Consider the following 13,426-nt stretch of genomic DNA (forward strand, 5'->3'; position numbering starts at 1 on the left):
AAATGACAGACTACCAAGAGCAAACTAGCGCAAGTGCGAATATCAGACGCTCTCGTAATTTCCATTGCTTTCACAGTGTTTTTTTTTTTTTTGGAGTATGGCTCCCAAACTACTTGAAAATCATAGAATAGTGTTTATAATGTTTATATCTGGCTGTGGTAATCATATTACGGGTTGTCGGGAAGTGTAAAGTGGAGACTTCGTTACCCTACTTCAGAGGTCTCCACAAGTCCTACGGTAACAGACGAAGGCTCAACAAACATTCCAGGAGAAAGCTGAAGGTATGTGCCATAAGCATATGTAATTTTATTATTCTAGGACTAATAACTGATTTTTGGCAAATATTTTTTTAGAGTCTGTCGGAGCCCGAATAACCCCGCGGGACACGCAAAACATTGGTGAACATGCCCGCGGTGTAGGGGTTAAGCATACAGTTAGCCAGGTATTGAGACAAAGGTAAAATTTACAGATGCTCTCCTCGAAACCTTTGTCTTCAGATTCCTTGTTGATATTACACAAGAAATTCCCTTAGGGCATTCAGATCTGTCTATATTTAATACAGTTATCTTAACCAATACAACTTATAATGGCAAAGCTTCCTTCTTGTGGCTAGGCAGTAAGACAATGTTGCTAGTCATTCTTTATCTTTGCACATGTTTTTCGTTTGATGTTGATGATACAACACATGAAGGTACCCTAGGGTAACTCAAATCCTTGTGCTGATATATAAATGATCTTGACCCATTTTGTAAGGTGATATGTTTATTCTAAAAATTGCACATTTGAAATTAAAATATCTCAGATACTACTGTAATTGGGGTACAGATATTTTCTTGAAAATCCAATGATAGAAATGTTTGATGAATAGTTTTGGCTTAATAATTTGCCATTTACCTAAACGAAAAGTACCGAATGAATATCTGCTTTTCTTTTGCAACAAGTTTTAAAGAAAACCACAAAAGTGCTAAAGCTGCAATTTTCCAGACATATAGCTGTGATACCTCTAATGATCTGAAATTAATATGGTTACAGTTAAGCATACAGTTAGCCATTAATTGAGATAAACGTAATATTCACACATACGTTTTTCGACACCTTTGTCTTCAGATCCCTTGTTGATGTTACACAAGTTACCTTAGGGTCTTTAGATTTTGTTTATATAATTTATACCTTGTATATTATTTGGGGGAGAGAGATACTATCGACAGCCATGGACGACACATCTCCTGCTATTGTCTCTGACTCGTTGAGGGGGGCATCCAGCAGACCACAGCTTCCAGTGGCCCAGAAGATCAGAGGGACTGTGATTTGTTTTAATGCCAGGGCGGGGTATGGCTTCATCAACTCCAGGATACTGGCGTTGATGTTTTTCTGCATCCCCAGGCCATCGTTAAACCAAACCCTCGGCACCTCCAATGCTCCCTTGGGGATGGCGAGATGGTGGAGTTTAGTTTCTTATGGACTCGTAAGGGTCCTGAGACTCGGGATGTTACTGGGCTGGGAGGTGTAGCTGTGCAGGGTTCTGCCCGTGCATGGCGACATCTCACGGCCCTGGGATGCCAGGCCAGGGATCCTGTGAGTCCTGGGGAGATAAGCACCGTTGTGCGAATGTGCATTGTGATGGCGAAGGCATTTTGCGGGGGTGGCAAGGGGGCTTTGCATGTTCATCTACCCAAGATCTTTGAGGTGAATAGGCTGCCTTGCCATGACATCCCCAAGTGCTTTGCCTGTGATGTACACTCTGTCCCTTACTGATGGAAGCACTGGGTGCGGCAGCCTGCTGCCCCCCGCACAACACCACAGAAGAGGCTGGGGCTGGAGGTTTGTCTCAACAGAAGGACTGCCACCGCAATCACCGACCTGGCTTCGGATATGGACATGGCAAACACCTTGACAGAAATTCAGCATCCGCCGTCAGAGACCAAGGACTCTTCAGCCTCCATCACCATGGCCAAGGATGCGTCAACCAGGTCCTTGGCTGAGGAGGTCAATGAGTCCTTCCCCTCTCCGACAGTGGAGGGCAACCCATCTTGCCCTCCCATCATGGACCACAAGGATCGGTTGGACATGTCCTCCTCCCAACATTTCCTGTGGCCCTTGACACCCACACCTGGTTGTACCAGCTTGGAGCTACGATCTACTCCAACCTCTACGATCTGCTCCAGGCTGCTGACCCAGGTGAGGATATCCAACCCGTCTTGTTTGTCAGCAGGGAGGAGGTGCATATGGCTGATCTACGAACCTTCTACCACATATTGCCTCCATGTTTGGCCCCTTAGAATAGCTGTCATGTGCAGTGCTGGTGTAGCGATGAAGTTTTGTTACCCTCCAGCATCTTATTTGGCCTAATGCCTCTCACAGTGGGCAATGCTCATAAAGCCATTAAAAAGAAAAAAAAAATGTTTGGCGAAGTTTCCTTATTGTGGGTACGCAACAAGAAGTTACTGGTTATTATTATTTTTATCATAAGTATCATTACTACAAACATTTCTGTACCAACAAGAGATAAATGATTAATGGTTTAACAGCAGCTATTTCAAATGTCTTTACTGAATTAATATGAAACAATCTTTTGCAGTATTTGTTTATACTGTAGACAGTATATCCACCAAGAGGAAATTAAACTGGTTATAATGAAAGACATTAGTTTTGAGAATTTCAAGTATTCTTATTATCATGTGTGAATGGAAAATGTGTATATGAAAAAAAAAGTCATTAGATTTATTGTTCCCTCACTAATACCATGGTTCATGTTGCTCTTTTATAGTTTAGCTTATCAAAGTAAATGTTTGCTCAGCCTTGTGATTCTGATGCATCAGCTAATGGGGGACTTGTGAAGATGCCTACCGCTAGAGGCCACCACCGTTAACAGCTTGTCCTCCCCGCGTCCGTGTTAAAGTACCGTGATTTTTCTCAGTTGATGTAAGAACCTGTGTGGCAAAATACAGTCACACACTATTAAGTATTGCAAAAGCTTAATAACAAATGTATAATAGAGGAGAACACATTGCTCTCATTGTTTTATTTCCCCGAAAACGAAGCCCGAATTTTGAAAACCTGGCAAATTTATTTCCGTTCGTTGTTATTAATGAATCTGCTACAAAGCTGAGTTAATTTTTGCCTACTGAAATATTCGATTTATACTGTAGTTTTAGACAGGCACTTGTTTTCTTTGTATCAGTCTGTCTTTTGGCGAAAATTTAATGACAATGCATTCAGTTATTCTACTTCAGCCATCCGAGCTCCAGAGACAGTCCCCGGTCCAAGATTTGTTATGAGGTATTTGAATGTTGTAGTAGTGCATTTTCCTAGGGGGATAAGTCATGATCAAATCTTAGAATGGGAACTGTCTCCGAGTTTGGATGGTTGATGTAGAATAATTTCAATCATCATCATTAGAAGAAATACACTGAGGTGGTTTGGACATGTGAAGAGAATGGAGAATGAAAGACTGACTAAGAGGGTGTATGTAGGTGAGGTGGAGGGAGGGAGAGGGAGAGGTAGACCGAGGATGAGGTGGAGGGATGGAGTTGAGAGGTATATGAGGGAGGGGGGGGTGAATTGGGGGGAGGGTAGTCAAATGGTGGGTGACAGAGCGACTTGGAGGCGTTTTGTCTGCGGCCACCCTTTGCGGGATTAGGGCGTCGGGCTATAGATAGATAGATAGATCATTAAAATTCCGCCAAAAGAGAGACTGACACAAACAACTGCTTGGCTAAAACTACAGTATATATAATTCGAACAATTCTGGAGGTAAGAATTAACTCAGCTTGCAGCAGCTTCATTAAAAATGACGAAAACAATATATGAGTGCCAGGTGTTCAAAATTCGGGCTTCGTTTTGGGGAAAATAAAGCAATGAGAGCAATACATTCTCCTCTGTTATATTTTTGTTATGAAACATTTTCAGTACTTCAGTAGTGTGTGATGGTATATTGCCAAAAAAATTATCACATCAACAGTGCAAAATCACAGTAAATGAACACGTGCTCTGGGGCAAAGAAGATGTTAACATTGACAGACATCTGGTGGCAGACTATTTCCGAAAGTTCCCCATGAGCCCAGAATAGGTAACTTAGGGTAGTAATTTCCCACTAACTGGATCACTGGTTGTCACGTGGAAATTACGTGGGCTGCGAATCTATGCTTCCCTCTACCTTCACCCGCCCTTACACCCTCTTTTCAGGCAAGGGTGTCTTATATCTATGCCTGCTCCTTGGTGCCTTTTTTGTGATGTGGGAATTATATACCCCAGGTTACCATCCACAGTACAAATTTTACATACGGTGACGGAAAGTGATCATGGCATTTACATGTCGTGTGAACATTAAGTGAACACTTTTAAGACATTTTAGTACTCCATGACTGTATGGTCACCTGGATCTGCTGAAAGTGACCCCAGAACCCTCTGGACCCCGTTAAAATGAACCATTTATTTTTTTATTTGTCACGGTTTTGTTCATTTGTGTGTGTGTGTGTGTGTGTGTGTGTGTGTGTGTGTGTGTGTGTGTGTGTGTGTGTGTGTGTGTGTGTGTGTGTGTGTGTGTATGTGTTTCATGAATCTGATATGAACTTTATATGACATGTGAGTAATCGACGATAGTGTGTGGTCATGTGGCCATGTGTCAGAAGTGGCAAGATACGAAGACAAGCTCTTTCTTACAATAGCAATGTCTAAATAATAATTTCTAAATTTTTGTATATATTTCACAAAAACAGATTGTCATACTTAGAAAATGATATGGTATGCAGATTTAGGTTAAAAAGAAAGCACAATGGTTATAAGTTTTGCCTGTATTTTTGGAGCTCGTTAAATGCATAGCTTTATTTTGTGGTGTATATCCTACAGCATTAAGGTTGGTTAGGTTATGTATCCTGGGTTAAAGAAATGTAATTAATCATATTGCGGATCTCATACCCTGCGTTAAACTTAACTAAAATAATACTGTTACAAACAGCAAGGGCTTTTTTTGTGAAAAACACTCAATTTTGTATTCTGCTGAAGGAAACAAAAACAAAGCCAAAGGAACACTTAAATATCCGCACCCAACCCTGCAGTATTGTTAAGGAAAAAATAAATAGGGGGGGAAAGCAGCAACGAACTCAGAGTTCCATCCTTTATAATATCAAGTGTGGTTGAAGATCTAATACTGTGCCTAATATCATGTATCCACGTAAAAACTATCATTGTATCTCACTGGGGGCAGTTCCCCTTTGGAGGGGGGGCATTGGGGATCTTAACCTGTCGAAAATGTGGGCAGGGTGAACACATACCAGTATGCAAATTTTCGTGCTACTAGGAGGGGAACCAAGTATAAAGACTGGCAAGAACATCCAATAGCTGCCCTTCCCCAAGAACAGTGGCTTATGGGGGTCTCACCCCACATAAAACGTGGCCCCAGTAAATTATCTACCATTGTGCAAAACTCAGGTTCTGTAATTAAAATGAGGACACTCCCTGCCCCACCCCCCAACCTTTAGGGCCGGCCTATCCATGGTGGTGGTGCTCTTGGGGGCATGGGGGCTCCTTGCTTTCCTAATATCTGCCCAGAATAAAGTTTTTTCAACATGGAAATTTCATGTTCCAAAGTTAAAAACTATGAACGTATATAATGGCTTTGCTGGATCTCCGCGGGCACTTCTTCCAGTGTTAAGGGCATCCCTTAGTGGTTCCACCCTCCATATAATGTAGTAGGTTGAACATCTATCGTAATGGAAATTTATTTTTCTTCAGTTAGATCTTTTGCTCTGCACAATGACCTTGACTGATATCACTGCCCCTCCCCCCCTCCCTGTGCAGGGCGGCACTCGTGCATCCTACTATGTTTATATCCTAGTGACAGTGAAGCTTGACCATTATGTAATACATATTTGTCAGTAAAAAAAAAATGCCTCTTAATGGTGGGATGTCCTGTTGCTGCTGCGCCGGGCCAGAAAATTGGCTAAGCAGGAGGTTACCCTTGTGCATTTCTTTTTTTTTCTAATACTCCTTTCAGAAAGTACTGACCTCTTTTTCAATAAAGTACAGTAATTCAGGGAGTGAGAAAGGAAGGGAGATAGGGAATGACACAGGGACAAGCACGACATTCTTTGTAGAGAAATCGTTGCTGAATAAATGTTAGGTTAATTAAAGCAGGAAATTATACTAAAATGATTTGGCAATAAGCAAAATAGTTTGCAAGTAAAGTAATTATATATATATATATATATATATATATATATATATATATATATATATAAACTGGATACTGGAAAACAGTAAACATTAGTACAGGTAGAAAGAATGTTGCTGAGAAACACCTACAGTACTTGATGTGAATAATAGTGACTATTTTCTTATTTAAAAAGTTTTTTTTTTCTTTAGTACGAGAAAACTAGTTGATAAATCACAAAATGTAAAAATATCCCATGGACTCTATTACTTCCACTGATATTTCACATTATAGATATCTTGTAATTTGATTTAACACATAGAGTTGCCAAGGGTCTCTCGAGAATAACTCAGTCGGGTTAAGAAATTTTGCTTGTAGAATTCAGAATTCATGAATACACCTATTACGGAACTTATCAAAATAGCAATTAGATTAGATATCTTTTCTGACAAACTGAAGAACAAGAATAAATAACGCAATACAGTATAGATCTTTGTCTCTTCAAACACAGTTTAGCAAAATTTATGAAATATTGCATAGGACGCATAATGACTAATTACAGAAAATAAACCAATCAGTGTTGTTCATCAAGCTTTATGTCATGGAATTTATCGCTTAATTATTTTAACCTATACTCATTAACACTTTTGGGTCATTGGGCTGCATATCCTGCTACATAAATAGATATCAGAACTCCCCTCTTAAACCTGCTTCGCTGTATAATAGACAGAATAGCTTATTATGTTATGCATTATGCACTATGTGCGGACATTACATATACTGCAGTGTTCCTCCAGGGTTATTCATAGAAACTAAATTTTTTCTTGAATCAAGTTTTAGCAATAAAGATCATTCATGAAATATTATATAATACATAAAGAGGGCAGGTACAGTAGTGTTCTACGTTCAAGAAACACTGAAAAATTTACACATTTTAACATATTAAATAATAGTAATATTAGTATTACTGTTCCGTCCCTGCCCCACACTGTCACAGGCTCCATAGCAGTAAATCAGTGTAGGAAGGACGTTGCCCAGTGAGTTGTTCTTCCTTTGGTCAGCCTTTCGGTGTACAACACACAAGATCAGCTGAGGTGAAAGGAAAAACACTTAAGTTCGCTGTCTTTATTTATCAAATAATTACACTTAATGCTTTCAAACTTCACTATTTTCACAAGCACCGAAGACACACAAACTTCACCAACTGCATTGATTCTTAATGCTTGCCAACAACACTTCACTGTTTTCGCAAGTACCGAAACTTCACTGACACTGCACTACACTCAAACTGAACTGAAAACTGACTGAAACCGCTCTTGTCTCTTCCCCATCCTTAAATAAGTTTCCTATATTCTAGAGTGTTCTATATTCTAGGAGAAGCAACAGTTGCCAACTCGGAGATATTTAAAACATACCAGACTTTTCTTACACTGCATAACACTCTAGATTATTTAGCACACTTAAATTTAAATAAAACTTCATAGAGAAGAAGAGCATAAAAATTAATGAACAACTTACAAAATAACTACGCTCACAAACAGCAGGCTAACTGGCAACTCTGACTCGCACCGGAATTATGACAAACATCAGGAATTCTCCAGTACAATTTAGCTTGCAATGCAGGTTCTTAACACTACCCCCTCCCTAATCCTTTGTAGTTCCGACAAAACTACACAATGTTTACAAACATAAGCCTTAATCCTAATAAAACATCTGGCTATATACAAAATAATCCTTCAAATTATCAGGTCTTCTCCTATGCCGCTTCCAATGATGCCTGTGCTCTTCCACACAATCCACACCTCTTGGAATGTCTTACTCCTCTTCCTGATGCACTTCTTCTCTTGGGAGACTGTCACCATCCTCTTGCGCTTCAGCTCCCTGGTCCTCCCCAACATCCTCAGTTGTGGGTGAGTGCGATTCCACGGAGACGTTCCAGCTGTACTGTTCTGGACCATGGTACTGGCACAAACGATTCACGTGTACCACCTTTGGGCGAGACTTCCTGCCTCCCCAAATCCTATACATTACATCTGATAGGCTGTCCAACACAGTGCAAGGCCCGTCCCATGGGCTTTGCAGCTTCAGTGACTGTCCCTTCTGTCGCTGAGGATTATATAACCAAATCTGGTCACCATCCTTGAACTTACCTCACTTGCCATGGAATCACACTTGCACTTCATCATCTCTCCTGAAAACTAAAGGGCTTCTTGCACTTGATGATATACCTCAGCCAGCCTTTCCTGAAGATGCTTTGCATAGCTGGGGGTGTCTGTAGGCAGCTCTTCACAAGGTGGTCTTCCCATAAACAAGTCAACGGGTCTGTGTAACTCATGGCCCAACATCAGTTTTGCAGGGGTGTAGCCGGTAGACTCATGGGATACAGACCGATATGCCATCAGCAATGCAGGTAGCTTCTGGTCCCATTCCATTGGTCCCTCTGCACAGTACTTGGCCAGTTCTTGTCCCAGGGTCCAGTAAAATTTCTCCAACATCTCGTCTGACTGTGGGCTTAGTGGGGTCGTCCTAGTCTTCTTGATCCCCAGTAACTTGCAGCACTCACATAACACGGCAGATTCGAAGCTTCTACCCTGGTCTGAATGTAACTGTTGTGGCATCCCAAAACTCTGGAAAAACTGGCCAACCAACACCTGAGCAACAGCCGCAGTCTCCTGATCAGGGATGGCATAGGCTTCTGGCCACTTTGTGAAGTAGTCCATGGCGACACATATATACTGGTTTCCTCTATCAGTGAGTGGCAGAGGTCCAGCAATGTCCCCTGCAACTCATTCCATAAGTGCACCCACTTGGTACAGATGAAGAGGGGTGTAAACACATTTCTTGTTTCCTTTCTTGGCACAACACACATCACAGGCCCAACATAATACTTCAACATCCTGCCACATGCCAGTCCAGTAGAACCTCTGTCGCAGCCAGCTTAGAGTTTTCTTCACTCCCAGGTGCCCACTACTGATCGGGTTATGGGACCCATCTAAGATCTAAGACGTCATCTTCTTCGGAACCACCAGTTGCCAATACTTGCTGAGACCATTGGGTGTCTCCCACTGACACTCTCGTAGTCCGTTTTTCAAACGAAGAAGGTCCCACTGACTCCAGTAGCTCTTGGTTGCAGGGCTTGACCTGGAAACCTCTTCCCAAGATAGTCACACTGTACTCTACTGCAGCCACTCTAGCACTGGTTATAAATCTGCATCCTCCATCTGCATCTTCTTCAGGTCTTCTTCATCTAACGCTGGCCCTGTCACTGCAGTATGGTTGCATTTCTTACTATGATCCTTTTTCTACACTGCCGGCAATCTGGGTCACAAGGCCGATGACTCAGGCTGTCAACGTTGCTATGTACCCACCCAAGACAGTTCTGCATATCATAATTGTGCTGGTCTAGCTTCCCGAGCCATCTGGATTCCTTAACGTCTTCAGCCATTTGAGTGCCACATGATCTGTCCTGAAGAAGTAGGACCCATACAAGTAGGGGTGGAAGAAATCAAGGCTCTTCATCACTGCCAAGAGCTCATTACGGTTTACACAGTAGTTCCGCTCTGGTGGGCTGAGCTTCTTGCTGTAATATGCCACTATGCACTCCCTGTCTTCCTTCTTTAGTGACAGGACTTCACCAATACCATGGCCACTAGCGTCACAGTCCAAGATAAATGGCTGACTCTGATCAGGGTACAGCAATATTGGAGAGCTTCCCAACACATACTTGAATTCAATGAAGGCTTTCTGAGTACCCACTGTCCATACAAACTTCTTCCTCTTCCCCAACAGCTTGTGTAGAGGTGCAACTATCGTTGCAAAGTCCTTGTCAAAATGCTGATAGTAGATATACAAGCCCAGGAATCTCTGTAGTTCTTTCACACAAGTTTGAACTGGACAGTTTTCCACAGCTGCCAACTTCTCTGAGTCAGTGCAGACGCCACCCATACTTACAGTGTTTCCCAGGTACTTCACCTGCTTCTGGAACAGGTAGCATTTCTTGGGGTTCAGCTTGAGTGCTCTGCTCAGATCCTGTTCAACACCTCCAACAGCCTCTCCAATTCCTGGTCGAACGTCCATCCAAATGCAATTGCATCAGTCAGATAGATGAGAGCTGTCTGCTAGTGCAGACCTTCAAGTATGCGATCCATGAGACGCTCAAAAGTAGCTGGGGCATATGGGCCTGATGGAGTCCCTCCTGTTGTTCTCAAGAACTGTGAGTCTGTGCTGACACCCTCCCTAGGCAAACTCTTTCGCCTTTGTCTGTCAACTTGTACCGTTCCCTCTTGCTGGAAGTTTGCTCTCATTCAGCCTGTCCCAAAGAATGGTGACCACTTTCAACCCTCCAACTATCGTCCAATTGCTTTAAAGTCCTGTATTTCAAAAGTTTTCGAGTCAATTCTCAATAGAAAAATTTTAAGGCATCTTTCCTATCACAACCTTCTTTCTGATCGTCAGTACGGGTTCTGTCAGGGACGCTCCACTGGCGATCTTCTCACCTACCTTTCAGACTCCTGGTCATCCTCCTTTCATGACTTTGGCGAAAGCTTTGCCACTGCACTTGAAATCTCAAAGGCTTTCGATCGAGTCTGGCATAAATCTTTAATTGCCCTCTTACGGTTTCTATCCTTCTATCTGTGCCTTCATCACTAGCTTCCTTTCTGGTCGTTCTGTAGCCGCTGTTGTAGACGGCCATCGTTCTTCTCCTAGCTCTATCAACAGTGGTGTTCCTCAGGGCTCTGTCTTATCACCAACTCTCTTCCTTTTATTTATCAATGACCTTTTAAGCTGTACATCTAACCCTATCCACTCATACGCTGATGACTCCACCCTTCACCTTTCCATTTGGTTCCCGCAACGCCCATCTCAGCAGTTACTTCAACAAACAAGGGATGAGGCAATGGCACACCTAATGTCTGACTTGGCTCGTATCTCTGACTGGGGTAAAAATAATATGGTTGTTTTTAATGCATCTAAGACTCAGTTCTTACACCTATCAACCCATCAAAATCTTTCACAGGTATACCCACTAATGCTTAATAATATTCAGCTTAATCCTGCAACATCCTTGAACATGTTTGGGGTTTCATTTACTCGGGATTTATCATGGAAAGATCATATTACATCTCTTATAAAATCTCCTTCCAAGAGATTGGGTGTGCTAAGCCGACTCTGTTCTTTCTTTACCCCTGCACAATTGTTGACTCTATACAGAGGTTTTATCTGCCCCTGTGTGGAGTACAACTCTTATGTGTGGGGAGGCTCCCCACATACAGCTCTTCTCAATAGGGTGGAGTCAAAGGCTTTTCGTCCCATTAACTCTCCTCCTCTTACTGACTCCCTTCAACCTCTGTCTCTTCGCCGCACTGTTGCATCTTTATCTTTTTTCTGTCGCTACATAAATGGTCACTGCTCCTCTGAACTGTCTGCATGCATTCCTCCACCTCTACGACGGGAGCGTAGCACCCGTCTAGCAGCAAACTCTCATCCCTTTTCTGTCGAACTCTCTAATGCAAGAGTTAACCATTACTCCCAGTCCTTCATTTATGCAACAGGTCAACTCTGGAACTGTCTCCCTCTGTCTGTATTTCCTGCTGCCTATGATCTCCAGTCTTTCAAACGCAGTGTGCCCAGACATCTCGAAATAAATGGATCTTGAATTTGGCTCTCTCTTGAATTTTGTTTTTCTCTTGGAGGGAACTCTTATTGCGGGCTCATGGCCTTTGGTTCCTTCTTCAGACCTGAAATGTCCCACCTAATTGCATGTCCAACATTTTTTTTGTTACAAATGAAGCTGTAACAATCCTCCTTCTTGTGTTCTGGCTTCCCACAGAACCAGCAACCTCCTCCACTTATAGCAGTCCTTTTTTCGACGTCCTTTCTTGTCACAGTACCAACAACGTCCTTCAAATTTTTTTGCTTCATGTATCTGTCCCTTTCTTCCTTTGAATCCTACAGTGTGACCTGCCTGAGAAGTGGACGTACTGGACTTGACGTAGGACTCGGATCCTAGGGTAGGGCTTCTTCCATGCTTCTGGGTTGTGCTTTCTTCACTTGCACTTTCAACTCAGCACTATCAAGAGCATTGATGAGCTGGTCCCTCAGAAGAATAGCCAATAGGTTAGGTGTTGCTCCCAGGTACGTCTTGTGTGACATACTCTCCAGGTCATGAGTAAGCTGCTGTAGGGATTCGTTTTGAGCCTGTACATGACTCCGGAATCTTGCTCTGAAAACCGCAGTCTTGTACATGGTCCCATATCTGTGCTTCAGCACTTCTACTGGGGACTGATAACTGTTCCTATCTTCCACTGACATTTTGCCAAGAATCTCCATTGCAGCACCCTTGAGGCTAGTAGCAAGCTGCACTGCCCTCTGCCTATCATCCTAACCATTCTGATCTGCAAGCAATTCAAACTGCACATGATGAGCTTCCCAAAATCCTTTGCCATCAGATACATGAGGTTTCTTTTTAACTGGACCCCCATTATAGCCATGCACTTCACTGATTTTGAGCCTAAAAACTGGGGATCATGATTAAGTCCAGAACTTAAAACTTCTGGATTCTGATTATTCAACTCTGTAATGCTATCTTTAGATGCTTGAGATCCATCAAGAGCCACGATACACTGTCCATTCTTTTCATGCTCCCTGTACACTAGCCTGAGGCTCAGCAGTGCAGTATTTCTCTACAGTCTCAATTTTCTCACTAATTATCTTCACATGGTCGACTACATGCTTCAACTGGCTATCTGGATGCTGTCTGCACTCTATCACAATTCCTTCACTAATTGTCTTCAATTGGTCATCTACATGCTGTTTGCACTCAATCACATTATTGCTTACCTCATACTTCTGCTGCTTTAGCTCGGCGTAAGCTTCCTCCTTCAACTGTTCCTGTTCTTCCTTCATTTCCCCCATGACAGCATCTAGTTCTCCTTGCATTCTCAGTTGTATTTCCCTTTGTTGCTCCAGTAATGCCTCTTGAAGCTGTTCATATAATTCTTTCTGTTCTTCACTTTGTGCCTATAATTCTTCTTTGATTTCTTTACTTTCTGCCTGTAACTGTCATTTAACCTGTGGATTGTGAGCCACAGCTCAGGCTTGGTAGCATCGCGTTGCGAGCCACAGCTCAGGCTTTGCTGGCCATGCATCACCTTAAACAACTCGACCCCTACGCAAACTTACGCATGGCAAAGACGGAGAGAGAGAGAGAGATTTTTCCTTTTCACCAGATGATGCCCTGGATGTTTATCTTCAAGTTTATAATATACAAAAACT

The sequence above is a fragment of the Coenobita brevimanus genome, chromosome 40, assembly GCF_032717465.1.
Source record: "Coenobita brevimanus isolate Jiangsu-jjx chromosome 40, ASM3271746v2, whole genome shotgun sequence".
NCBI lineage: Eukaryota > Metazoa > Arthropoda > Malacostraca > Decapoda > Coenobitidae > Coenobita > Coenobita brevimanus.